Source organism: Cimex lectularius, unplaced genomic scaffold, assembly GCF_000648675.2.
Source record: "Cimex lectularius strain Harlan isolate CLEC.00 unplaced genomic scaffold, Clec_2.1 scaffold11, whole genome shotgun sequence".
NCBI lineage: Eukaryota > Metazoa > Arthropoda > Insecta > Hemiptera > Cimicidae > Cimex > Cimex lectularius.
Genome location: NW_019392673.1, coordinates 1,829,027 through 1,856,853, shown reverse-complemented (window position 1 = coordinate 1,856,853; position 27,827 = coordinate 1,829,027). Strand labels below are relative to the sequence as shown.

Sequence of the window (27,827 nt, the reverse complement as noted above, 5' to 3'; positions counted from 1 at the left end):
GACGACCGGAGTGAAACTGTTAAAACTTTAAACAAAAATAATCTAAAAAAGGGAGGAAAAATAAGAAAACGACATTAAGAAACAGCAGAAAAGAGCAAACTATGTCCAATCGAACGAGATAACACGATTGTGTAAAGGTCGGGTCGAAAGATCAAATCGTTAAAAATCTTTTGAGGCCGGATCGCATTATTTTAATTGGCTTTTAAAAGCCGTAGTCAGCATATTTTAAACAAAGAAAAGACTGTATATATTTTTTCCTTCAATATCAGTACAATAGGATAACGCAGGATTTCAGAAACTACAAATCAATGGTGTTAATCACAGGAATACCCGACCTGGTGTAAATTTCATCTTTACTATTCGTTCTCCTCTCCTCCAAAAACATTTTTGGGAAATTAAACATCGGAGGTGAAAGTTTAATTTTAAGAATTCGACCCCTCGACACTTTAAACACCCTTGCAGAAATACCGGGCGGTGAGTAACGCCGCTATTTCCGGCTGTTGGCTGATCCGAACACGATTGTTACGGCCATCTATCAAGAAGGAATGCTATAATCCATTTTAGACGTGCCTTTTTATTATTATTACAGCCGTCTTATTTGAAAGATTATCGTACTGTCGGGCCAATGCAATCCCGGATAATCGAAAAAAGAAATCTATATCAATTTCTAGCCCGGTCCACACCTTAACGAAACTTTCACTTTATGCCCTTTCTTGCTCCCATTCCTTAGTTCGCTCCAACAATTCGCAAGTTTATTGCATAAATGAGGCTATGTAATCGAATTTTTTTTCTAAACACCCTCCTCATAACTAACCGTAGAATTCAATATGAATTACATTTAACCTCTTGCAAATGTGCAAATAAAAACAGATATATCCAAGTCCGGACATTCCAATAAAAATTATAATAGCCAATTAAAGATTTTATTAGGAGATACCTTAAACAGGGAGAGGGGAATGGACTGAATGAGACGTTGGATTTATGAACAGGACCGTTTATGTTAAGGTCATTACAGTGCACAAAGTTATTTGTTAATAGACAACCCGTTAAAAAAAAGTACAAATTTATCAGTATTGCGATAGGAGTCTGCGGAAGATCACGAATAAAAATTTCACGATCAAACAATATCTGACTTTCTGTGTCCACCGTCTCACACGCTGTTTTGCATGCTTTCTTTCTATTGTCGTCCGAAATATTTATAAAGAACTCGAGTAGGAAATAATGGCTATTTTTCATTTTAGTTCATTTTACCTCCTTTCAAAATATGTATGCTAATCCTGGTATTGCTAAAATTTCACCGAGTAGTTAAATCATCAATCTTTCTCCCTCTCCTTTCTATCCTTTATGTTCGCTCTTTCTCTTTCTTTATCTTCTCTATTTTTCACTCTTCCCTTTAATGTTCACTCACTCATACGCTCTCTTTCTTCCTTTCCTTTTTTTCTCTCTCTCTCTCACTCTCTCTCTCTCTCTCTCTCTCCCTCCTCTCTAGTCAGATAATTTGTTCATTTTATGTATATCGAGTTTACAAAATAATAATATGCAAAATATATAATAATCTCTCCTCTATATTTTCCCCCATTACCCTTAAAGCCAGGAACACACTTACCCGATGCTACGCCATGCGACGCTACCCGATGCTACCCGACGCCTTGCCACGTTTTGGTGGGGTGTGCACATCTATCCGACGCAAGCACACGTCGCGTACAGTCCACAGCGTTTATCACAATAATCACTATCACAATCGCAACGCATCTTTTGTTCTTAATGCACTATTTTGAGCAAAACCTTGTAATAAATTGTCAGGTAAATTTTATGAGCACAACCATCTAATAAATTGTTTGTTAAACTTAATTGTTTTAAATAAAGTTACTCCTAACCATCACAATTAAACAATGTTTATAAAAACTTATGCATTTTTTATCTCGTTTAATTTGGTTTACATTGAAGTAACATGTTGTAATTAATATAACGACAAAATTACATGTACTTAGTTTGAAATAAGCTACAAAAATATGAGTGTCCTGTTCTGATGCTACCCGGCATTACAAAATGGTGTAATTTAGGAGCAAAACTATGAAATAAATTGTAATATAACTCTATATCTCTTTCTCTTGTTCTTTTTCTCTCTCTTTCTTACACACCCACTCTCTCTCTTTCACTCCCTCTATCTCTCTTTCTCTTGTTCTTTTTCACTCTCTTTCTTACTCTCTCTCTCTCACTCCCTCTATCTCTCTTTCTTTTGTTCTTTTTCACTCTCTTTCTTACACACACACTCTCTCTCTCACTCCCTCTATCTCTCTTTCTCTTATTTTTTTCATTCTCTTTCTTACACACAAGAGAGTGAAAAAGAACAAGAGAAACAGAGATAGAGGGAGTGAGAGAGAGAGAAAGAGCTTGTGCTTTTTCACTCTCTCTCCCCCCTCTCCCTCTCGATGAGATAATTTTTTATTTTAAGTATATCTAAGTTACAAAATGATAATATACTAAATATGTAATAATCTCTCCTCTCTATTTTTCCCATTTACCCTTAATGTTCGCTCCTCTCACCTCTCTCCCAATATCCCAATCTCTCCATCTACCTATTTATCAATCCATCATCTTTATTTCTCCAAATATCCAATATAGATGTATTTTGCAGTGTAGAAGCTCGATGGTATAGTTATGAAGAGGGAAGGAAGGATGTACCAAAAGCTCAAGGTGTGCAATAAATGTTCTCGTACAGAAATTCAGTTCAGGCCATTTACAGTAATTAACAGACCAACGAAGTGCAATCTCGGGCACAATTTGGCACGACACGAACAAATGTTAGCCAAATCTAAACGCTTATTATACAGACGTTGATTAATTAATAAGCTATTATCCGTCTAATATTTGATTGTTATAATTGGATTTTTGAAGTGGTTGTGATTAATTTCATCATTCGGTTTTTTACCGGATTTTTGAACTTTGATTCAACACCAGAAAATAAAACAGACCGCGCTCCCCTTTGTGAAAAAGGTGCGGCCGGCGAGAGGAAAGTAAATTAATTTCCGAGGCAGGCTTCAGGTTCGTTAACAAGGAATCCGAGCATGCCTGCACTATTTATTGTGAAACCATTTCTTCACCGACGCCGCATTACTCAACTATTACCCGATTTTGACATTGACTCCCCCCCCCCACAGAGAGGGTAAAGAAAACTTCGTTCTCCCAGAACTTCACGTCCCTTGTTTCAAATGTGACAGTCGAGATGGTTTTCTATATACGGCCGATTTAGTTACTGTACAATTAACAAGACAATCAACTGAGGGGGGGGGGCATTTGTTGTTTTGCCATATAGCAGAATTGCCATATTTGCTGACCAATCCTTGTAAGACGTAAATAAGAAATTATCCTGCCGTCAGCTGGAAATTAATAAGGAAAAAACATCGGGAACCCTGAGAGGAAAAAAAGGCGATAACGATTTATACGAGGAAAAAACTGGCCGACTATGTTTCTAGGGAACTTTATCTCATCTTTGCTATACTACGATCAGTACGATATAATTTAAAAAAAATATGGTCAACAGGTCAACATGTGTAAAACCCAACCAAGTTTGAAAACATTAAAATTTACCCATACATATATGTTTTATGTGGATTAAAAACGTATAAGCCATATTTTAAAAAAAAAGCAATGATGAGGCTTGTATTGTTTAGGTTAATTAAGGTTTTATTAGAATCAATTTATTAGCGTGAAACACATTTGTATCTGGATTTATGTTAATTCATGGGAGTGAATGTAATTTATTAGCGTGAACGGAAGAGGTCGTTTAACCCCCTTCCGAGGACTATCGATACTCTAGGGTGTGTTATTAGCGATAATGGATTGGATTAAAACTCGCTCCGAGGAATATCCTGGGAGAGTAAATGTGACCAGACTTGTATGTGTTAATTTATTGGAATGGATGTAATTTATTAGCGAGAAAGGAGGAGGTCTAACCCCTAATCGAGTACTCTGGGCGGGAGTGTGACCATACATCCATGTTTGTGTAGGGTGGTGATCTATACATGTATTGCAGGTCTGTGTCTATTCTGTAATTGATAACCTGAGGTACAAACGAGAAGGATACACTTAGATGTACACACACCAAAGCAGTCTGTAACCAGATGGAGATGCCCAAATGATTGCAGTTTAAAACCAAATACGTTTAAAAGACCAGAAAAAGGGCCGGCAATAATTAATCTCAACCGTTTGTCGGCTTATAAACCTCTGACATTGTATATACATATTGACGCTGTATAAGAGTTATGGCGTCTAAGAGAAATCAGGTAAGTCAGCTACAAAAAATTAATCCCCACTTCAAATGTGTTAACCAGGAGTGATCAGTATTTTAAGTTAACTTTAAAATTCATCACTTAAACAGTTCAATGAAATGATTTCTGATGTCCAACAATTTCGACATTTAAATTTGTCCGTTAAAGTTCTGAAGAAATCACTGTTATCATTGATGGACTGTAACATTTTTCTGGAGGCTGAACTTTAAACCCAGAGCTGATAACAACCGCAATTTGTCCCTTTTTCATTTAAATAATTGTGTTTTTATGTCATCTGTACGTATAGAAGTTATACTTACTACAGAGCTGTCTTGATCATTTGATAATTGTAATTTTCGGGTAGGGTTGGAAGTGATAAGCATGGCCAATTTGAAAATGAATTAAAACCGGGACGATTTTATATTCAGTTTTGTCAGATTTGACGAAAATACACGACCGAGGTCCCGGTTATGATTTTTCTGAAATTTGCGCGTCTGGCGATCAGTATAATATAATATTCGATATGTCAAAATTAAAACCCGACCGCTTTTTCCACGGTCGGAGGGACATGCCGTCAAACGTTCCGCAACATGTCTTTTTATCTTTAATACCAGCGTGAAACTGTCTGCTAGCGGAAGAAAGACGAGGCGGGTGGAAAAAACTAGAGACCTTGCAGTACGATTCTAGGCTTCAAGGTTCTTCAGCTATCGGCATCGACAACGGTCACAACACGTGTCCCCCCATCGCAGTTTGTAACGCGGGCTTTTTTTGTTTACGCACGTCGTCATCGAAATTTACGCGTATGGAACAATCGTATAAGACAAACGGTTATCATGAAATTATGAATACTGAACATATTAATAAAACAAAGCCCCTTTGCACGTGGGATACGCTCGATTGCAAAATCAATCCTTAATTTTTATCATCGTTTTTAACAAAGAAGGAATGACAATAAACGTACAGAAATAACAATTAAATACGTGTTTTAGAAAAAACTAAATACTTTTGTCAAAAAAAAAAAAAAAAAAAAAAAAAAAAAAAAGAGGGTGTTTGGCGTCGATGAACTTTTACTGAAGATGGCGTCGGGCCAGGCGCTTCCGATTCCCAGACTCAGCGAGAATAGACGGACCGAGATCTCTGGTCAATCAAATTGGCTTTCCCTCAACTTTTAATCTAGGATTATTCCGAAATCGTGAGATGCGGTCTGCTGTGATGTAGGTTTCAGAACAACATTTTCTTTATCGTGCCAACGTTTCGATCTTTATTGAGCCCTGAAGATGATCTCAATAAAGATCGAAACGTTGGCACGATAAAGAAAATGTTTTCTGAAACCTACATTACACCAGACGGCATCTCACGATTTCTGAATAATTATCGATTAACGTCACTAACCACAACACATTTTTAGTCTAGGTGTTTTTAAATAAAACATTCGCAAATAAATTACAGTTTCTTTCAATGAAATTCTTGTACAAAGAAAAATAAAATTACACACTGCAGATGGCATAAAACGTATTTGGGTCGCTTGTCGCAACTGTTAATAATTAAACATCAAAATACCATTTCAAACACTTTCCTTTTTTGTTTACATTCATCAGTATTGCCCAATAACATTAACTAACAAAATTTAAAAAAAAAAAGAAAAAATGGGACGTCTGTTACACTGTACACGCTTCCAAAACCTATTGGAATAAAACTTGGTTTCATTGCCATAACATTTGAGAGGAGAAAGGGTTTGTTTTTGAATTATAACCGATTGCCAAATCGTAGAAGCAATAAATTAACTTACGAAACAGATTATAAGATGAAACTACATAAAAACGTGTGGTGATTAGTGACCGTTAATCGATAATTATTCAGAAATCGTGAGATGCGGTCTGGTGTGATGTAGGTTTCAGAAAAACATTTTCTTTATCGGCCCTGAAGATGATCTCAATAAAGATCGAAACGTTACAACGGCAAAGAAAATGTTTTTCTGAAACTTACATCACACCAGACCGCATCTCACGATTTCTGAATAACTACATAACATTAATGTTACACTGTAGGAGACGTTCAGGAATCTTTTTTCGCCAATAATATATTATTTGTGTATTTGTATAATTATTAATATACTAGTTAACTGATTCTATTTATTATAGAATCGACCATAATATTTTTAATGAAATGTTCTTTTATTACAGCATGGCAATGACTATGCTTCAATGCCCAGTTTAAAGAATATGGATCATATTCAAATTTTAAAAGTTGAATCTCATTGAGCAGTTGAATATTTTCCACGAGCTATTCGAGAATGTGTGATCTCGAATGAGGAAATCTCAAAATTCCAAGCAACGAAAAACAACGTCCAACGTTCTTCACCTTAAATATCAGCAGATAACTTAATGACACTCAATCTTAGTTTTGAACAGTAATTTATACAGTACATTGAAAACATCGTTAAATTTCGTTCAGCGAATTTCGACCAGTTTGGAAAAAGACAAACAAAATTGTAAACTGGTTGCCATGCAATGCAAAACCATAAAAAAAAGTTCTGCTCTGGTGAGAAAGCGCCGGCTCATTATGGCAATTTGGAAAAGAGCCGCCCCGGAGCTTGCAGCACATCCGGGGTTTATTGAGAGGAAACGACAGTTTTCTTTTGCAACCGGTGTCTCACGTCCTTCGAAATCGAGGATCCTCAGATATGCATATATATTCGGCTACATATCGACACCGAGGCCTGGAATGCCGCATAAATTGCCCATTTCTTAGAATGATGTAAATGGGCCTCTGACAGATGCCCTTATGTGCTCGAACCGTAATTCATAATGTAAGACGTAAAACTAGAGTGTGTAATATATTGATCCCTTTGAGAGCTATTGTATCCCCGTTCTGGGCTTACAACAAACTCACTCCTGCTTCATCAAGGAACTTGATTAGTAGAGGCCCGGTTTCAATCCTGCGTGCAAATGTGGCACCACAGTTTTTTTAGTTGGGTGTCGGGTCATGTTAAGTCTGTCAGGATTCTTAGTTTTTCCTGCTTCCTTTGATGCGTTCTGTTGTTTGTTTTCTTGAAATTTGCTAGGTTCTTGGCTTGTTTATGTCCAATGAGTGAAACCCATTCTTCCTCATTGTCATTTTGTATAAGATTGATAATGTGAACCCCTATGCCACAGAAGGGCTCAGGACCTATCAGTAGAATAGCGCCCTTTCCTTGCAACGATGACCGCTTTCTTTGCCCTCTACTTCCGCATGTCCTAGGACCTAGCAGAGGGTGACTTTATTTTTCAAACCTAATCTATTTAGTTTAGTTTTGTAATTCAGCACCATCCTTAGTAAAGATGTTGGAAAATAGTTCTTTGATGGCTGCTTGACTAACTGACTTGACAGCTAGATTTTTGTTTTAACACCCTTTGTTCAGATTGAACTTGGTACATCTTCCAAATGAGTGTACTTCAGCCTGCAGGGTACTGTGTATTTTCCCATGGAGTACTGAGTATTTGGTTCCAGGGCCAAATGCAGCCCGCGTTTCCTGCGTTCTCGATCCATCCATGTACCAACAAATTTAAGTTAACGTTTGATGGTGCCGTCTCAACGGTGGGGCTTTTCCTATTTCCTCATTCTTTTCTGTTACTTAGAATTTTTTTTAAAATCAAACATGCTCTTCGTGTCGACACTTGGGGCCATTACTGTCGGTATTTCAAAATACTATCCTCATAATTACTAGGGCCGGATCGATAGAGGCTCTGGTGTATAAAGAGCACTGTCGATGGGTGGCCCTTGGAGTATCTGACTCATAGGTAACCCGATTAAGAATAGGCCATGCGAGGTTAACACACGGACACTTACTTTTGGGCCAAAGCTCGAGCAGAGGTGTAAGGTGCTCGATGTGTTGAAGTGTCCACTAATTGAAGGGTGCAATTCGTTGACTCCATATCGAGCGCACTTAGGAAGCCACCCCATTTGAAAATTGTGTTTGTGCACGGTAGCGAGTATTTGGTCCCCAGTTCCGATCATTGGAGAAGACTGAGTCGCTTTATTGCATATTAATATAATATTAGTTTGTGGTGAAAGTGAATGTATTTATTAGCGTGAATGTAATGTGAGAGGGCCTATGGTAGAATATCGAGTACTCCAACGCCTAATTGAATGATGGTACATAGGAGAGAACGCAGTTAAGAATGAACGTGAGTACGAATGGGTTTGGAACATGCGTTGAGTGCTGAATTGACGTGGCTGGCTGGACGTGTAAGACTGAGGGCTGCCCCGGACTGCCAACACCGGGGGTGGGTGATTCTCGAGTCTGCCGGCATTTTACTGTAAATAGCAAACGCCGGAATTGCCGGGGGACTGCGAGAAGCCAATAGGCTCAACTTGGCACATGTTTTTATATATATAGAAATATGTACGCCTGCGGATTAGTCCCTATACAAATCCAAATACTCAATTCATCCCCTATACACATAATTCGTATATATTGTTATGTAAAAACCGGCTCGGTTTAACTTCAGAGAATCCCATTGTTCGCCAATGTTGAGGACCTCAGCGTTGAACCTTACAGTGGCTCATTATGGAATATCTTCGGTAATGACGAAACAATTTTTAAAATCAATGCGTTTCTAAAAGTAGGAGCGTATTATTTAAATATATGCTGAATCGGGATTATGACCCAAAGTAATAGCCGTCTTGATGACTCGAAGACCTTCCAACGCTTTCATTTAGTTTGATCCTCTTTCTTCCTCAAGGAGAATATTTTTCTCAAGAGGTTATTCATAGTCCGTAAGTGAGAGGGGATGGCGAAAGGGGGCGTTTCACGGATAGGAGATATTCGCCGAGACGTCTGGTGAGAGGATGTGACCTTGCTGGCTGGTTAAAGGGATCCTGGACCGTTATCTCTCCTGCCATGAAGCCGGCCGACCCACCGAGTTATACAACGATCGTTACACAAGTCCCGATCCTTTCGCCGGGGCCCGTTCCGGCAAACTTTTGACATTTGCCGCGTTTCGGTACAGCAGCCACGCCCGGCCGTGATCGAATTTGTACCTCGTGCAAAAATAATTGTGCCAAGGGGCGAAACCGTATCAAGGCCGGCCTTTTAAAATGGCTCATTACCATTCGAAAACTAGTCCCAACCGGGGAAGACAACAACCTTAGACGATTCGTTCTGACTAACTACCTGGGTAATGTCTCTAAGAGACATACAAATGTTTTTTTCCCCATAAATAACAAACTATCCGATCGATCGGATAAACTTTGGGAAATTAAATGGGCAACTATGCACCAGAGGGTTAAGGAAACTGATCAAAGTTAACTTTTATACTTATAAAATGTCCAAAAATGAATGTTCCAGGACATATATATGTCATGAGAAAATTATTTTTTCCATAGCTAATCAGTAATTTATATTAATAATTAATTGTTTAAAGATTATTGAACGATTAGAAAGTAGGTATGTCAAGATCGAAGCAATAATTTCCTGTCTTCGAGAATCCAAACAAAGTAAAGTAAAGCACAAGAAATGCAAAATAGTGAAACCTAGAAGTAGCTACCACGGGGAAGAAAGTCCCAGGCTAGCCCACCTCTGGGGGGGTTTGCAAAAGATCGGTACTACCAAAATGGTAGTGTAGACACAAACCACACCAATCAATGTGTAACACGGGTACCGAATGGAGTTGGCACTTGATAGTTGGCCCATGACTCAGTTACAGTTTAGACTCAGTGCCCGGTGATGAATTAGCAGTGAAGTGGGTGTTTTGGCTTAGATACCTCTTTTGTGGACTTTTGAAATGTGATTGATGAAGACCTGGATTACTTTTTCTATCGCCCCAAGTCGGATTGGGAGAACGGCCAATGCCAATCGACTCTCCTAGATATTTTTCTTTGACTCTCATCCGCCCCCGCTCAATCTACGACACTACTTTGGCAGACTACTCCATATAACCTAATCCCAAATGGACACAGCTAATAAAAAAAAAGTGCGTTTTGTTCCATGTATTGTTTAGATCATTTTGCAAAATTAATCCAAATATGTTTAGCAGTTATAATTGACCGTATTAATTATTTTATTAATCTAAGGTCTTGGTTGAGATGAAAAAGTTAGTGTCAAGAGCGCGATACGAACCCACGCCATTTGAAAAATAGTAAAAAGAAGGAAAATTCGGACGGTTGTAAGAGATGAGGAGTTGGTGTCCGAGTGGAACAAAGTCACGATAGCTCCAGTGGTTAGAGCAGAGGCGTATTGAGCCGAAAATCATGGGTTCGAATCCCGCTCGTGACACTAACTTTTTCATGTCTACTAAGACCTTAGACGAAAAGAATAATTATTTTGTAAAATATGATAACCTTGGATCAGAACGACGTTAAAGTTTGCTCCTGCAAATAAAAGAAACAAATGTTTGTACAACGGAAAATCAAGTAAGGGAAAAGGTGAGATAGGTGTGCTGCTGGTCGGTTTGTAAAAGGAAGACTTGTAACTTAAAAAAAATCTTTACCTGCACACCCCCTTTTTACCCTGTGTACGCAGATAATAGACGAAAAGTACAGGTTCACCTTTAAAATGAGACCAAAGGAGAAATCCAACATTTCTCCTTTTTTGAAGATGGATCGTCAATGCTCAAGTTTCTTTTACCCGAGCCCCCGAGTTTTGTCTAAGGACACTCTTGAAGTCCTTGTATCAAATTCGCGCCGCGATACACGGCTTCGTCAAGGGCCCAAAGGCCAGAGCTATTATTCAATTTGGGATTTCTACTCTAAGAAATCACGGCCTCCGGTGTAATCGGCGAATCCCAGCGGCTCCACAAATCCGAGGTGGATTTATCGACCTTTTCCCCCGACCCACTCAACACTCGTGACAGTCGCCTGCCTAGGAGCAGACGTTCCACGTGATTGCTACTGGAAAATCACCTGTTGCGCAATTTCATTTATATGGGCGGGGTTAACAAACAACAGAAAAACTTTTTTACTTCAATTCACAACCGTCCCGTGTTTCCGTGTTTACGAGAAACCACGGTGTCAATAAACCCATCCACGAAGTCTTGAAATCCATTATCACCACACCTCCAGTTGGAAATGAGCGATTGAATGAAAATGAGGCGAATCTCGCCCTCGCTCCGATTTGCAACTCAATCGATTCGGCTAATGCAGACCTAAATCCTATGCGACCTCACTGCCTGAGAAACATTGCATAATATAGCTTCGAAAGAAAGGAAATTTATCATAAAGGATTTGTCATATGCTTGGCACATAATCTTGTTATTTAACAGTAAATAAATTTTCGTATATTATTAATTTATTGTACTGTTAATAAACAGTTGTTATAATTTACGGGATATCGGTCAAGGTGTTTAGGGACCATGCGAATCTTCATTTTTGCCTCCTAGCTACTGATGGTAAGGTAGACTATTCAAATGGCAAATCGAAAAAACTTTTGCCTCCAAAAACAAAATTTCCACTAGCATTTCGCTACTGACCTTTCTCAACAAATGTGGTTCCGGGGCTGTCTGTGGGCAATTCTTTGTAACCGGGAAAACTCCGAAACCATGAGACTAGTTTTTATGAAATTTTCAGAATTGGTTTCTAGATAGTCTCCTGTGAATTTCATCGCAATGGGATCAACGATATCGCTATATCTCTGAAACGAGTTATAAGAATCTTAAGCAATTTTCAGGGAACATGTGGACTACTTTCTAAATTATACCCTATGAATTTTATACCAAGCGGGGGACGTCGGTGGCCGCAACGTTTAGGCGCTGACACGGCGCTAATCACTGTAAGGTGAAGGTCCCGGGTTCGAATCCAGCGGCTCTGCATTCGAACCCTACATACTGACAAATGGGCTTTTTTTTCAAAAACACCGGCACCCCGAGGGTTGACATAACCTCTGCTGTTGCGAACCCTCGTAAAAAAAAAAAATAAATAAATAAATAAATAAATAAATAAAAATACCAAGCCGATTGACATATGCGCCGTACGCATGCACAAAATGTGAGGAAGTTTTATTACCCACCCACTTGACAGGCGATTTTTATTTATTTTTATTGGTTGTAGAGAAGAACTGGTTATTCTGTATAATTTCCAGAAATGGTTGACATTCGTAGGTTTTTTTTCTATTATAGAGAAAGGTCTATCATTAAAACAAACAAAAACTCAAGATTTTGATGTGTTCTTATGAGATGTGGGGCTGAGATCATTGGAGAAAATAAGTAGTGCATTTCTGATCTTTTTTTATTTTAGTTACAGAGCAGAGAAGATTTTAAAACAGCTGTTATCCAGCAATGTTCTAAATTAATAGGGTTTCCTTGATTCTTACGAATGATCTACCATTTAAACAAACAAAAACTGAAGATTTAGGCGTACTGAGAAGCCCAGGAAAAATTAAGATAAAAGCGGTAATAATATCATTAAAAACGCACGGAAACGGGGCCTTGCATATGTCACTGCAAGAAAATTTCTACTACACCCACAGATTGAAGATAATAAAAAATATGTGTACTTGAGAAATCCGACGTTTACGACTTGAAATCTTGTCGTAAGTCGTGCAATATGCTGTTGAAACAGGCGACAAATGAGCATTTGAACATGGAAATGGTTGTTTTTGTTTTTTTAAGCAACTATATTTACTATTTTTTTAAAGTATTTGTCTATATTATTTTTGTTTCAAAAAGTTAAATATTTGGGAATAATTTTTGGTAGCAAATTTAACTTTAAGTTTCATATTGATACCTTCCTAAAAAAGTTTCTAAAATTTTTTAATAAATTTAAAATTTTAAGAAATATTCTTCAGCCAGATTTAAAGAGTTCTGTTTATTTTGCACTAGCAGAATCGTTGATATCATATGGGATCTTAGTTTGGGGTGGTACGACAAAATCTACAATTTCTCCAATATAACAATAAATTGATATTATTATTCTTTAAAAAAAATTCTAAATAAACATAGAACAACTCTACGTTGATTTTAAAGTGTTAAAAGTCAAACAATTATTTTTGACGTATTCATATCTTCATACTGTTAAGTATAAACATTTACCCATTATGGAATTCAATTACACTAGAAGAACAAACTCGTTAATAAAATTTATTTTCCTAAAGTAAACATTTCCATGCATAATAACAATGCATATAATGAAGGATTAAGATCCATATATAAAAAAATAATATATATTCCTTTCCCTCTTATGATCAATTTAATTTTTTTTAACATATATAATTAAAGAAGAGAATTTTTTTTAAAGTAATACACTATAAAATAATTATTTCAAAACATGTCATAAAAATCAATAGTCAAATAAATTAATGTACACTGCTGGCTCTAATTTCTTTAAATCTGTTTTTTGTGTATTTCTGTTATGTATAAATCTATTTGTGAGCTCACAAGCTCTCAAGCACAAGTTAAACTTACATACAGCACGTTGTTCATTTTACATTATTTTGGTCTATTCACTAGTTTTCGTGGTCCGCTCGACCAATTAATATCATTCAATTAATTACGGTTTTAAGTTGAGATAAAAAAGTCAGTATCACGAGCGGGATTCGAACTCACGACCTTCGGCTTGATACGCCGCTACTCTACCACTTGAGCTACAGTGACTTCGATCCCCTCGGGCAATAACCTCCCATATCTCAACCGCACCTTTTTGAATTTTCCCTCCTTTTGGCCATTTTTCAAAATCATTTCAAAAGCCGAGGGGATCGAAGTCACGATAGCTCAAGTGGTAGAGTAGCGGCATATCAAGACAAAGGTCATGGGTTCGAATCCCGCTCGTGACACTGAGTTTTTTTTATCTCAACTTAAAACCTTAATAAATTAAATGATATTAATTGGTCAAGCGGGCCACGAAAAATAGTGGATTATAATTTAATGTTTTTTCTAGCAATAATGTATTCAATGTACAACAAATAAATTCATTTTTGCCTCTTTTTTTTTTCTTTTTTAGTTGAAAACCCTTAACATTTTATGTGGACACGCTTTACAAACCTACTTATTTAAAGTATTTTAATCTCACAATATTTCAAAGTAAAATCATACATTAGAACGGTTTCAAAATTCATCCCTAGTCCTAAATAGGTCTAGTAATACCAATAATCGATACAGGTATTGGAAAAAAAGGTGCTTTAAATACAGGACGTGGACAGATTTCAAGGCAACTGGTTAAGTCCCCTCTTTGTGGCGAACATCTTGACAGGATTTATTTTTATTAACCATCTTTATTTTGAATTCATATGTTATTGCTAGATAACGGTTAACTGAGAAGGCTGCTTTGCTTTACTTCAGAGAACCTGTTTGATATACCAGGGCTTTTTTTTTTTAGAAACTCCCGATATGTTTTGCCGAACAGGTACAAACTTGCTGGTGGAGGTAAATCGTGAGCAATTTGGACGTTAACCCATCTCAAATAGAATGGAAAAACTTTCATTTGTTATTTTTCCACAGAGGTCTTTTTATTACGTTTAATGGAGGACGCTAAGGTTGGTTAAAACAGACCTGAATCGTTATTTTAAATAGAAACAAAAGTGTGGGATTCGAATGTATTATAAATAAACTATGTATTTGAGAGTTAGCCTGGCTGCGCTTTTGATTTCCGACACTTTGATATCCCAGTAGAATTCGGTGAATAGGAAGAAAATTGGTCTTCTTTCAAGAATCAACGATGCCAACCTTCCTCACGCCCGGCCCATTGTCAACAATCTGGAACGTGAGACATCCTCTTCTTTAAGGGGTTCTGTTTATAAAACTGCAGAACTACCCGATATGATGATTTAGTTAAGCCGGCGGATGTTGAGAGGTCGCGGCTCCAATTAGAAACGGCAATTAGTGAACTTATTTTTCAGGCCGTTGATCCTGCTTTATGGCGCATTTACTTTTGTTTGGCTTAGAATAGAAATTTTATTCTTTATTTTTGGCATCTTTTGGCTTAGGGGGTCCGCTTGGCACGCCGTCCCGCCAGCTTCTTTTTTTAAGTTTAAACATTTTTGTGTATCCCACATTGACCAGAAGAAGGCCAGTGCTTTCGGAAGTTAAGATGAGGGACCGGCAGGAAACACCTACTTAACGTGTTCGATGCATATTTTGAAGTTTCCTTTACGTAACATTTAGATCTAAATTCTTTCGCGATGGATCGACATAGAGTCTACAATATAAGCTCGATAATAAAATCTAAAGAAAAAATAATTTTTTTAATGCTTATTTAACCCACCCAACAAGGAATAACTTATCTACAAGATAACTTCCTAATCCCTTCAATCTTTCTTCGGCATAAAAAGAGCTCGTAAAGCGTAACCATGACCGAACCAACACAAATGTGTAAACAAAACAAATCTTTTTACGTTGTCGGTGGAGACAAAGTAAAACGCAATTCAGCGGAGGCTGTGAATCTCAAAACTTAAATAAATTTTTAATTTATGTTCTCGCATATTATTCAAAAGAAAAGTTCACTTTGAAATGTTAGTAAACTATATAAAATCTCATTAGTGTATTTTCTTCATTATTTCTATGCAAAAGTACAAGAACAATCGATGTAAATTGTTGACTGTTCGAAAAGAATTGAATAGAAACAGGACGAATGGATAAATTCACAATTGATCCACCAAAACCTTAATCAAACGGTGAAAAAACGGTTAGTAACAAGCCGTAAATTTCAACTTGCGAACATAAAAATATGAGTACTGCGATGGGAGAGACTTCAACGCCTAAGCTCGTATGAATCTTTTGTACATAAAATAAATAATTTTCAAATCATCAAGGATATTTTCGCCAAAAATATCTACAATTGTACCCGAGGGTTTGATGTAAAAAATAAATTATAAGTTTAAGACAAGGTCTTGATATGTTATCACATAAGAAAAATTATAAACGCATTTTCCAAGAAAAGTCCGATTTAAAAAAAAATTAATGTCATCTTATAATTCATTATACAAAGCCGATCTATAAAAACAATCATGATCTGCATGAAACAAAATTAATAAATAAAATAACGAAACCCTTAACGAAATAACATTTTTCTACATATTCAAATATAAATTTAGGACATGATCAACTGACTATCTGATTTTTTTTTTTTGCTATTTACGATGCTTATTTATCTTTATCTTCTTACGACTTACATGATCAACGTTCGTGACGAAGAAAACACGGGGATTCACACAAATCGTGCTAATCTTGTTAAAGCCGGCAAGTTTCCTTCCCCCCGGGTCTGCGGTTAATCGCTTGCACAAGTGTGCTTTTTCGACTCTCTTCTTGAGGTTAGTCTTACCAGGTTTGGTCGCTTATAATCGAATTGTTTACAAAAACAATCAGAAAGGATTTTTTTTTAAATTGTTCAAAACAAGATAAATTTCATTTTCATCAAACGATTACCGACAGAGCGCGAGCAAAAATTTTTCTACAGAAATCATGAAGGATTCACAACACACTCCGAAAACCCGCGAATAAAATTCCCTGGATTTATTTATCTAGTTTAGGATATGAAAATCTCTACAGATCTGAATACCACGATCTTTTTATTATTTAGCACTGATTCTCTTATTTATTTTTTCTTCTGCTGGCAATTTAAATAACCAGATCTTGATGTGTTTTTTAAAATGAATTTCGCCTTAAAGTCGAAGTCTGTGCTTAGTTCAAGTTAGTGCAACACAAGTGTTCTTAATAATATGAATTTCAAGAAAATGAATAAACTTATTAAGAACATCAGTGTGAATCACGTGAGGGAAGAAGGTGATTGGTATTTGGCAAATATTCAAGAGTTAGAAGGCGTCATTCCACAACATAAAATAAGTTTTTAATACTTTTGTTTAAAAACTTCAGTGACAACGTATTTTCCTAGACGCAATGAAACTTTTAAACTATGACATATCCGGATTATTTATTCACGTCGGTTTTGCGGTGATGTTGTTCAAGTATCCTTACATGATTCTTTAAAAGGCTATGTTTTGTGTACCAAATGACTGATGTTTAACTAAGTTATATTATTTAATAAAATTCTTCGATTCTAACCAAAATTGACGAAATAGTCAGGTAGAATTCTCATCCCTAAATGTATACGAATTAATTGGAGGCCAGGTTTAAAATAGGACTGGGGTGGAGGAAATTTTCAGCGAGGTCGAAGAGATGGGAAAAATCCACCTACCTCCGACAGACACCAGAAAAAGAAATTAAGGAAGGTTATCGGAACCGAGCTTCAAAAACGGATGAGCCCCCGGACTACCTGCTTGCTTTTCACAGCCCCGGTCGACTGGAAATCTGGAACGCCCCTTTGAAAACATTGTCCTTTTCCGATACAATAACTCGTACGGCGTGTATTCCACGTTCTAGGGTTATTTTCGAAAATAAGCCGTCCCTTGTTATGGCATGGAAGGACCGCAGGAGACTCGAGTGAGCAAGACGAATTCGCAATTAGAAAATGAAACTTGACTCAAACCCTCTAACCTCAAAATTCTCCAACTTCCGACTTTACAAAAAAAGCAGTTAGTTCTCAGAATTGTATCCCGGGGCTGTTTACAAGTATCACAGCTGGCCTGATTAACAAAGCAACACCCTGTTAGAACAAGACTACTGACTAGTTGCGAACACAAAACCTTTTTTTTTCTTTTTTTTTTTACTAGGGTTCGCAACAGCAGAGGTTATATCAACCCTCGGGGTGCCGGTGTTTTTGAAAAAAAGCCCATTTGTAAGTATGTCGGGTTCGAATGCAGGGCCGCTGGATTCGAACCCCGGACTTTTACCTTAAGCGGTCCATAGACGATCAATATTATTGCACAATATTTCGGGTTGTGCAATACATTGCATGATTGACGAAAAGTTGAAAATATATTGTACAACCTGGAAAATATTGCACTGTCTGTTGGCATTATTGTGCAATATCAGTCAGTTTGTGAAGTACAAGTAGTAACAAAATATTAATATAAATTATAAATTATTGTGCAATCTACATTCTACAGTAATATTGACCATCTATGGGCCGCTTTACAGTGATGAGCGCCGTGTCAACGCCTAAACCGTTGTGGCCACCGACGCCCCCTTGATCGTTTTCGCCCAATCGATACCAAGTTTGTTGTTAATATGCTAAGTATTAAAACACTAATATTTCAAATTTGTCTTACTGATTAAACGTAATATTTCCATCATGACTGCCGTGATTTGATGACTTTATCCGCTCTAACACCAACAAAATACAATTTACTCGGCCGAAAGGGGGCATAATTATGTTTATACATTTTTAATGCTCTACGAGAAAAAAAGAAGAAACTCCTCAGTGGACTTTGGAAACCAATGAATGGATCACTTTCTGTAAAGAACAGCACACGCAGATCATTAAGTCAGAGGACAGGACACGATGAAAACGTAATCGTTGTGATGGTGCGCCGGTGATTCTCTGCTGGAACGATTCCAGCCAATTCGTACGTTTTAATTTAAAAATAACACCGGGTTGAACAAATACAGGAAAATCGCCGGGCCATCCAAGTGGAGGAGCAACGCAGCTTTTCGTTTGTCTATTCATTAGCGTGGGTCCGTGGACCGTGACAAATTTATAACTATGACCGGCCGAATCATAATCCTCCGAGGTGTAGTCACGCAGGTTTACTCCTTTTAAATCAAAACACTAGGAGATTTAAAAATAACTGTATAACACATGGAACTATAGCGTCAACAGTTTGACTTGATTTGGGATTTAATGTGCCAAAAGGATGCTACATATATTACATAAAGGTTCTTAGCTTCAACAGTTTGATTTGATTTGGGATTTTAAGTGATCAACGGATTCCACATGGTATTACAAAAAGGTTTACGTGCTGTTACTCGGTCAGTGTGGACTAAAAATAAACCACTAATTAACAATCTTATGATACTCAGAATATCGAAAAAATCTATAAAACTGAACAAGTACAAAGGTTATAGGAACTACATTCAGTTTAACTGTTACATTCCATTAGTTGATTTCGCAGTTGTGAAAAAGAGTCATTGATGATCACATTACTGGGTCCGTCTATTCTGGCTTGTTTCTAAAGTTGCATTCAGTGAGGGACTTACAGGAAAGCGAAACTGGTAAGAAGCCAATGATAATAACGGATCCAGTTAACTAGTAGTAAACTTACTAAACGAGTTCGTATTTCTGTCGGATTTGACGACCCAGCACGACACAAATTCGAAAGTAGGTGATACACGGATGTGGTAACTGGAGCAAGGGGGAAAGTGCAGCACCACCCTTCAGAGCAACCCCTCGTCGGCATACAAAACGACACGGATTTCGAAAACGGAGGACCACGTGGCCGGCGGAAGTCGAAAACTGGGTCGACCCGGCGAAAACCGTCGCATAATTATAACCGCCGGAAAATATGGAAAAACCGGCGGAAACGTGATACAACGTAATATTTTCCCGAATGAAATTTGATTCGACTATAAAAAGCGTTAAATTTCCAGTTTGTTTTGTTGAGGATAATTTTCATCTGAGCCTTTAGTGCACTTCATTTCTAACTTACAGTCAAAATAGTAAAACATAGACAATGGTTCTTAAGGAAAAATAAAAACGGAGAATATATTATCAAGCGAGGGCCGCCGGAAATTTGATAACCTCAAGAGTACCGGTTATTTTTTTTGTGTGTGGCGAAAAAACAAAACAATAGTCCATAAATGAAGAACGCAATACAATAAGGTGCGGCGAAATACTTATTTCTTTGACAACGTGGAACTCAGATACAATTTTTTTTTTTAATTCCTCAGTATCATTTCAACATAGTCTTTGAAAAACACCTAAATTTATCTTGTTCGGTTAACGGTACTTTGTTGGCTTTTTGAATATTAATCGTAAATGTCAATGCAAATTTAATGTAATGATTATGTCACCGTGCGAAAATTTAGGACCCGAGTAGCAAGGCCATTCCATTCCAACTACGAAACCTTCAATACAAATCATCTTTTTGCAAAATAAAATGTACAAACGATCTTCCCCATCTAATAAAAATAAAGATTATTATTGCTTGTGTAGAGATTAGTGACCGATATCTGAATAATTATTATTGTTATTATTTTTCACTATTTGTACAATATTACTGACAGGGATGATGCTTAGCAACAATAACGACTGCGAATCAATACTTTTAAGAATATAAGATAATAATATACTTTTAAGAAACATATGTTTTCGGACATGAACATAAATAGATGTAAATCAATGTGCAAATTAATATAATATAATCGAAATAAAAAACCTATTTATAGTATACATTAAATAATTGCCCAGAAGAATATCTAGGGTAAAAATGCTTGATTTAATCGTCACCTGCATAAGTAAGACGATCCATATTTATATGTAATTTAGTAGTTTCTGAGCATCTTTACTATTTTGGGTTGTCAGGCGACCTTTGGCTTCCATATTGTGGAATGGACAGACAGACGAAACAGCTTGAACGGGTAAACCAAAATGACCAGAAATGGATTTTTTAAGGGTTTCGTCTTAAAGGACTTAGATTAACATACTGTTACCAAAACGAAATCTGTGCTTAGTTCAAGTTAGTTCGTACAGAAAAATGTCCTTAATAATATACATTTAAAGGTGAAGAAACTTGCTTAGAACATCAGCGTGAACTTCTTTTCCCAGTCGTAATGAAACTTCAACTATACCATAAATGGAATATTTTGATGATGTTTTGGGTTACGGCTTCTCAAATGAGAGGGATGGGCACTAGCCGAACACAGCCGAGAACGGTAAGCCAAAAATGATCAGAAACGACCAAACTACATGTTTATTCCGCAGAACTAACAAAATCTGTAAATATTAACAACGTTGTTAATAAATTCTTTAATGAAGGATTTCCTTGTTGATAAGGACTTTCTTTTATATAAATGCTTGAAGGTTCGCTGTTCCACCGCCAGAAACTGGCCAATCCACGGAATATTTTCAGTCTGGAGTGGAGAATACCCTGGTTGTTCCAAGAAGCTAAATTCTATTAGCTTTGTGTACAGGCGAGATGGTAGAAGCGACTAATTGAATAGGAAAGAGACCGGCGTCTACAGGATGTCTACGAACCAACCCATCAATACTGTGACTTTTCGAAATTCCACGAGGCACGATTTTGAACGGTGTGATTGCAAAAAAAATCTCTAAAACTACAAACAGGATAAATTAATAAAAGTAGAAAATCGCCGTGGGCACTGTACCATTGTTAAACATATTGACGCGTTTAAAAGATCAGCATAGGGACCGATCCATTATCGGGCGGGCACAAAAGATCAGATACAATGAGACTTGATCACCTCACATTGCCTGGACGAAGGAGTCAAAAAGACTCCGGTGGTTCGGAGAACACGACCGAAAATGTAACGTGTTAAGAAATTTGAAAAAAGTGACGCATCAGCGGAAAAACATGCCGAGAATCGAATTAAAGGCACACGGGGCGCAAAACCGATCGTCCCGAGTAGATTTTCAGCCCGGTTCGGAATCCCGGCCGACCAACCACCTGTGGCCCGACAAAAGGACCTGTGCACCTGGCCCTCTAAGGAAAAGTACCAAGACCAGGGCCGGGAACTAATGCGCAATACGGGCCCCAGAGAGAACAAACACGATGTTTTTTTAAGTGGCCGATCAATTTTTTTGCCTTGTCGTTTTTGTATTATTCCTCGCCGTATCTTAACTGTTCAGATGTTGACAGGAGATAAGAGTTTAAAAACGAAGCGACCAAAAAATCCCATCTTTTAATTAACTTTTATAATATACTGCAATGGTTGAATTTGATTGTTTGAATAATAAAAAGTTTCAAGCGGCCATTTAAATGTATTTATAACTACGTATAATATTCTTGTGTGGCCATGTGGGGGGTTTTTATAAAAAAAAAAAAAAATTTTCTGACTGCAAATGTGTTTGGCTTCTTTTCTCGACTTACCCTGTCCATGGTCGCTATATTAATCCAATATAAATTCAACGATCTGCTTATCTTGAGCCTTTTCCTTTAGGACAACAGAAACACTGTACTCGACGGAAGACGTCTCGAGACTGGGATGAAAGAGCCGGCCAGGGAGGAGAACGCCACCACGTGTGACAAACACACCTAGCTCGCCTAGTGCGCATGCCTCCGCCTCCCCACTACGGGCACGAGACCCCGGCTCGCTTTTTCTCCTTTTTCCCCCCAGGGATTTTTTTTTTTTTTTTAAATTATACAACGGGACGATGATCGCCTACCTTGAGAAATCTTTTTCCGAGTTTATTATCTATTTTGTAACATGTTAATTCCGAACATCTTGGTAACGAGCGACCCTTGTAACGTGTCTCGGAGAAAGCTCTTCTGCCTTACACTCAAGTGCATGGTCCGCCCATGGGAGGTATGAACACAGAAGCTGATATTAAGATTAATTAAACTATTTTAAAACGATAATACTACACCACAGAGAAATTTACACAAAAATGCAAAAAATAATTATACTTGAAAATTATTTCCACATCCCTCGAGCTAAGCATTGCCCCAGTGTCCCCCTCCACGAGGGTATTTCAACTACGAGGTTATATGAACCCTCGGGCTGCTGGGGTTTTTGAAGAAAAAAAAACATTTATAAGTATGTCGGGTGAACCCCGGACTTTTGCCTTACAGTGATGAGCGCCGTGTCAACGGTGCTGCCACCGCTACCCCCAGAAGTGTTTCTTTGATATACACCAAGCCTTTGACCGAGTACGGCACTCTGGAATATTGTGGGAGCTTAATAACATCCTACCAGCAACCTATTATCTTATCTTAAGATCCTATCATAATGGTCGTTACACCCCGGGATTTTTGGAGGAAAAAAAATTTATAAGTATGTCGGTTCCAACCCGGGACCTTTTCCTACTGTGATAGGCGCCGTGTCAAGCTGTTGCCACTGCCACCCCTCAGAAATGTTTCTTGGATATACACCAAGCCTCTGACCGAGTACGGCACTCTGGAATATTGTGGAAGCTTAATAACATCCTACCAACAACCTATTATTTTTTCCTAAGATCCTATCATAATGGTCGTTACACCCGGGGTATTGGGAGGAAAAAAACATTTGTAAGTATGCCGGGTCGAACCCGGGATCTTTGCCTTAGTGATGAGCGTCGTGTCAACGGTGCTGCCACCGCCACCCCCAGAAGTGTTTCATGGATATACACCAAGCCTTTGACCGAGTACGGCACTCTGGAATATTGTGGGAGCTTAATAACATCCTACCAGCAACCTATTATCTTATCCTAAGATCCTATCATAATGGTCGTTACTTCCAAGTATCCCACAAAACTTCACTATCTATCCTATTCTGGCAGGTGTCCCACAGGACAGCGTACTCCCTCCTGTGCTTTACTCAATTTATACCCCCGATCCAAATACACAACTTAATACTATCCCCCTCACCATTGTAGTCACAGCTTCTTGTAATTTCCAAATCGCTTGCATAATCTCGAATCCTGGCTCCGATAGTGGAGAATCAAGGTAAATGAAACCAAATCAATAAAAATAATATTCACACTAAACAAGAAAATGCACACAAAGTATATCTCTACTATGTTCCCATCCCTGTTTGAAATCATTCACGATATATCGGACTCTACGGAACCAACGATAGACGTGCAACTTAAGCGCACAGACTGTAACTTTCGGTTTATCATGATAAAACGACGTCTCGACAGACGATCTCTCACTGACAAAGGAAAACTTTACATTGTCCTCCTGGCTCGCATCAGGACATATGGACAGCGGAGAAACTTTACGGGACTGCTTCGTGTTCCAACCTTGATGCATGATATTTAGGACTCTACGGTACCCACGACTGACGTGCGACTTAAGCGCACACTGTAGCGTTCGGTTTATCGTGCTAAAATGACGACTCGACAGACGATCTCTCACTGAAAAAGGAAAACTTTACATTGCCCTCCTGGCCTTCATTAAAACAAACGATCAGCGGACAGACTTTACGGGTCTGCTACGTGTTTCAACCTTAATCGAATTTAATCTTTTTAATATAAAATCCTCAGAACAATAGTCAATACCCCTTTCTATCTTTCCAATCACACCATCCATACCGACGACCTCAATGTCGCTCTTGTCTCTTAAATTATTTTTAAAATATTACTGACAATATTAAACTCACGTAACCTTTTTTCCATTTCACCCGTTTGGCTTTTGCTTCCACCATTCCGTAGTCAAGCAAGCAAACTTTATTCTGAGGCTCGTCCCTTTGAAGTCCCCTTGAATACTTATGAATACACCATGAATACAACAAAGAGATTCTAGCCTGATAATTTTATATAAACAAATTCTCTCTATGGAAATTAAATTAAAGGGAAAATTTCGAGCCAAAACAAAATGTCCTCAAACAAATCGGTAATGAAAGTGGAGGAGGATAAGGGAGAGAACTAGGAGTTTCGCGCTATATACCGCAGATGCGAACCTTTGAGCGCGAAGAATATGGCAGCCTTTCTTGATGTGACAAGCGTTCGACCGCATGTGGCTTAAAGGTCTCCTGTACAAATTAAAACTCTTCTCTTCCAAATACCTCCTATTTAATCCTTAAGTTCTTTCAGGACCAACAAGTATCAAATTTTCCGAATAGCGGGTGTACCGCAGGGCAATGTATTTGGACTAATTCTTATATACTTTATATACGGTAGAGACGTCTCAACTACGCACTCGCTTTCATATAGCATCATTTTCCACTGAGTACGCCAGTTAACTGGGGTAGCTGTGGTGCACATACTTGTAATATGGCTCTGCAACCATAGGGCCGGGGTCAGAAATGGTATAACCCCGTAGAAGAGCGCCATCCTCACCTGATTAAGAATAGGCATTGCGAGGTCTCACGAAGAGACTTATTTTTGAACCGAAGCTCACATGTGTCTGGCATGTAGAAAAAAGTTACTCGGTGAGCCCCCAACTCAATTGAAGGGTGCCATTTTTGGGCTCCGTATAGAGACCTTGTGGTAATGCCACCGACATGAGAATTGTGCTTGAGCACTGCAGCCAGTATTTGGGTCCGATTTTTAGAGGAAACGGCTGTGTTATTATATGAGATTGAAAGTATTTATTAGCTATTGATTGATTGATTATCAATTAGCTAATAACACGTGTGGGGGGTGATTGGAGAAATATCAAATACTCTACCACCCTAACAGAGTGAACGGTTTGAAAATAGGAAAGAATATATTTAAAAATGAACGAAGCTCAACTCTGCACATGTATGTAAGCGGATTTGAGCTTATATAAATCGTATGGTGTGCCAGTTTCGACATTTTTCCAGCAGAAATAAAATGTTTAAATTCAAGTTTACAATGGTCAAAATTAAAATAGCAACACCAAAGGAGGTAAATTCGGAAGATCGAACTGCCTGACATCTAATCTCAACCCAGTCTTGGCAGATTCATTACTTAAGAAAGAAGGGGAGCTCTTCAGGAACTTTCCTCTAATGAGCATTGCTGGATTCGGACCGCCACCCTTCGACTTTCAAATTTAAAGAATAAAGCAATTAAAAGTTTATACATAAAAAAATCCAAGAATATGTAACATAATCCTCAAAATCCTATATAGACTGAAAAATTAAAAAGGATGAGACCACTTTATCGAACGAGAGTTTCTTAGCAGCTAAGCGCTTCAATAAATTTAAACCCATTCATAAGTAAAACGCACAAATGGAAAGTGAGCAAAAAATTTCAGCAAGTATATAAAATAAAGAAATACACTTAAACAACATAAATAATTATTTTATAGTATGAGATTTCCCTGTGAGGTTTGAGGTCAATTAGCATGAAGATGAAACCAGAAAAACAAACAAAACACAGTTTATCTTCAATAACAAAGTAAATTAAAATATAGTACGATAAATTTCTAAAATCAAACGCAAACCTATGTTGAACAACAAAAACACCTAGGGGTTAACACAATTGTAGAAAGTTTTGAGACTGGCCCCTTAAGTAAATTTTGATTTAATAGTTGTTTGCCAATCCAAGTGAAAGGATTGGAATGTGCTGCAATGCATGAAAAACAATTCCCATGATCTGTTACTTTCGTCAAACGGTACACCTAACATCCTTTGAACTTTTTATTAAATATTTACTTACGATTAAATGTGCCTTATGTAATTTTTCTGTAATTAAGGGTATTAAATTTAAACACAGAAAATTTTAACGAAATCACATTTGTCACGTTAGTTCATTTATTATTAACTAATAACTAGTCTTACTCAACTTCTTCAAAACACCTTCGCAAGTAGACAAGAACGGAAATCTTTCCCGAATATAAATTTTTAGAAATTTTCAATAAACCAGATAAATTAGATTTTCAGGCAATGATTGTTATAGTTTCACAATCTGAAACGTCAAACGGGGAGAGTCTTGTCTTGGATCTAGGACTGTTTTAAAAGGTAGTTTCCTCAATCTCTCCTTAATACCAGTAAATGTCAGGGCTCTTGTATTAGCAATCTTACTTAATATTTGACGGCGTCCCCTGTTATTAAAAACAGCAAATTAGAAGTCGATTAGCCAATTAGACCTGCAATGGAACGTGGCCTGATCGGAAGGTCATTGAAAGTGTGACAAATAGAGCAGAGACTGCGCCAAAATTGTTATAATCTCCTACGTGAGGGGTTCGATTCAAGCACGGAATCATCATCAACACAATCGTATCAAAAACGGCGATCAAGGCAAACTTTCCTCAAGAAACGATATTACTCTAATGTCATGCCCTTAATAAGGTGTCTTTTCCTTAATAGTCATCATACCTTCTAAAAAAGATGGGTTTTGGAATTTTAGTAATTAATTAATTAATAGTACGTAAGAAAATTCATTATACTTGAAATTAAATTAAGAGGGGAAAACAGAAATAGTCTACAATAGATAAAAGATAACTTCAAACGAAACAACAGGCTGCATTTTTAAATATTGCAAAAATACCTTCTCAACTTTTTATTTCGCGTACTGGGAAAATCACGTATTTTTATTATTTCCCCTTCAAAACAAACCGGCAAGCACGTAACGTATTAAATCATGTGGCAACCTCAACTTTTATTTTGTTGCTGTAATAAATTTGAACTGTTTACACTGCAAAAGTAGTTTGCGGCAATGATTGGCGAAGTATGGTAATTGACCTGTAAGTTGGACTGTAGTTTATAGAAATATTATTGCGAAATTTGCTACCAAACTTGTTAGTCGGACGAAGTCCATAATAATAATTATGACGAAATGTTGCAATTGACTTGTAGGTTAAATAGTTATTGGTAACGATGAACTGGAAATATAATTAATTTTCAAGTGAAGATTAGTTTACGATAATTATAATTTATCATATTTCATAGTATGCTACTTCAATAGTAAATTGGATATCTACAGTTCCATGATTAATAACTAAAACTTCGCCCAAAATTTTTCCTCACGTGTTAGTTAACAGTACAAAAGTAAAAATGTCTACATTAGAAATGCCGTGTTTCACCAGATTGAGGCTTCATCCCTTGACTCCGTGTAGAACTGGTAGACAAGTCACACCATCTGAGAATTTGGGTAGCTATCTCGGTCCCCTTTTCCGATTCTTTGAGGAAACAGGGTTTTGCAAGTGAAACCTGCATGTGTTGTGAGTGAATGTTTATTAGAGTCATG

At 37.5% G+C, this 27,827-nt stretch overlaps 1 protein-coding gene across 3 annotated transcripts in view; it reads right to left on the bottom strand.

Annotated features, from left to right (window-relative positions):
* Window positions 1-27,827, bottom strand: part of LOC106668319 (KH domain-containing protein akap-1) — a 115,373-nt gene that overhangs the window by 37,213 nt on the left and 50,333 nt on the right. The window contains exon 1 of one of the 3 annotated variants that reach the window (XM_024225415.1): window positions 22,123-22,258. The exons of 1 other annotated variant lie outside the window; for it this stretch is intronic. The gene's annotated coding sequence lies outside the window, so the exon portion shown is untranslated. Of the gene's footprint in view, window positions 1-22,122; window positions 22,259-27,827 lie in introns of those variants that run through there. One more of the 3 variants, XM_014396963.2, reaches the window with a different exon arrangement.